The sequence below is a fragment of the Solanum tuberosum genome, unplaced genomic scaffold, assembly GCF_000226075.1.
Source record: "Solanum tuberosum cultivar DM 1-3 516 R44 unplaced genomic scaffold, SolTub_3.0 scf00054, whole genome shotgun sequence".
NCBI lineage: Eukaryota > Viridiplantae > Streptophyta > Magnoliopsida > Solanales > Solanaceae > Solanum > Solanum tuberosum.
Genome location: NW_006238980.1, coordinates 1133101 through 1135480, shown reverse-complemented (window position 1 = coordinate 1135480; position 2380 = coordinate 1133101).

The window sequence follows — 2380 nt, the reverse complement described above, 5'->3', positions numbered from 1 at the left end:
GAGTCTTATGGATGTTTCTGGGCATATCTTGTCATCTGGGCTGCGGAAGAGATTCTTTTTCTAGCTTGGTAATTGGAATATCATCAAGCGAAATGAAATTAATATAAGTTCTTGATCGTTCTTGGCTTCTTGTTGATGTTTGAATCCATGATTGGAGTTGGGGTTTGGAAATATTGGTGAGGAAGAAGAGAAAAAGTGAGACGAAGAGAACATTCTGGAATGGGACAGAAACAAGAGTTCATCGTTTGCTCTAATTCATTTTACCCTTGAATAATGAGTATATTTACAGGTTTGCCCTTGATCGTCCTCCTCATCATGTTTCTATATAATAGAAATTATATTTTCTTCGCTAACACTCACATTATTTATCCTTTTTAACTCCTTCTGCACTCTATTTCTTCAAATCTTTGATAGTTAGAGTAATATTCTATCAAAAATATGAATCAATAGCCGAAAAATATTGAACAAAGTAAATTACAAATATTCTCTTATTTCTTCGTAACTTTTCATATTAAAGTAGGGTATTCCAAGTTATCAACTTTTTGAATCAGATTCTATGATTCTAACTCTTATCTTTATTTAAAATTTATCAACTTATTACTTATAGAACCATATTATCGATTCATATAATAATTATCTCAATAATGATGTTTTTCAATGTTGAATTGATAAAATCTTGCTTAAAAACAATAATTTTAAAAAGTATTTGAAAAATCATTTATAAAAAAGATATTAAGTAATAATTTACATCTAAAAATTTAGAAAAATAAATAAATACAGATAAAATTTATTTAAATTTTAGGCCTCGAATTATGTTGAGCCGCCCCTGCCTATAAGATGGTTATGAAGCAGATTACAACATTATATAGGAATTTCTTATGGTCAGGACTGGCATACTCCAACAAAGTCTCACTGGTTGCTTGGGACATGGTGTGCAAACCAAAAAAGGAAGTGGGTCTAGCCACTATTTATTGTATGGACTGGAATGTAATAGCCATAGCCAAGTGCATATGGCACTACTAAAAAAATAGTGAATACCGACCTACAAATACAGACCTCCGGAGGTCGGTATTCCCTGAAATACCGACCTAAAACCGACATCCCAACTTAGGTCGGAAAAAGCTTGGTCGCTATTCAATATCGACCTCTGGAGGTCGGTAGTTTTTATTTTATGTCGGAAAATTCATATATTATTATTTCCGACTTCCTGAGGTCAGAATTGGAATACTGACATCCAGAGGTCGGTATTTTTATTTTTGTAATGTTGAAATTCTGACCTCCGGAGGTCGATATTTTTATTTTTGAAATGTTGAAATTCTGACCTCCGGAGGTCGATATTTTTATTTTTGAAATGTTGAAATTCTGACCTCCGGAGGTCGATATTTTTATTTTTGAAATGTTGAAATTCTGACCTCCGGAGGTCGATATTTTTATTTTTGAAATGTTGAAATTCTGACCTCCGGAGGTCGATATTTTTATTTTTGAAATGTTGAAATTCTGACCTCCGGAGGTCGATATTTTTATTTTTGAAATGTTGAAATTCTGACCTCCGGAGGTCGATATTTTTATTTTTGAAATGTTGAAATTCTGACCTCCGGAGGTCGATATTTTTATTTTTGAAATGTTGAAATTCTGACCTCCGGAGGTCGATATTTTTATTTTTGAAATGTTGAAATTCTGACCTCCGGAGGTCGATATTTTTATTTTTGAAATGTTGAAATTCTGACCTCCGGAGGTCGATATTTTTATTTTTGAAATGTTGAAATTCTGACCTCCGGAGGTCGATATTTTTATTTTTGAAATGTTGAAATTCTGACCTCCGGAGGTCGATATTTTTATTTTTGAAATGTTGAAATTCTGACCTCCGGAGGTCGGTATTTTTATTTCTGTATTTTTAAAATTTCGTCCTCCGGAGGGCGGTATTTTTATTTTTGTATTTTTAAAATTCCGTACTTATAGAACCATATTATCGATTCATATAATAATTATCTCAATAATGATGTTTTTCAATGTTGAATTGATAAAATCTTGCTTAAAAACAATAATTTTAAAAAGTATTTGAAAAATCATTTATAAAAAAGATATTAAGTAATAATTTACATCTAAAAATTTAGAAAAATAAATAAATACAGATAAAATTTATTTAAATTTTAGGCCTCGAATTATGTTGAGCCGCCCCTGCCTATAAGATGGTTATGAAGCAGATTACAACATTATATAGGAATTTCTTATGGTCAGGACTGGCATACTCCAACAAAGTCTCACTGGTTGCTTGGGACATGGTGTGCAAACCAAAAAAGGAAGTGGGTCTAGCCACTATTTATTGTATGGACTGGAATGTAATAGCCATAGCCAAGTGCATATGGCACTACTAAAAAAA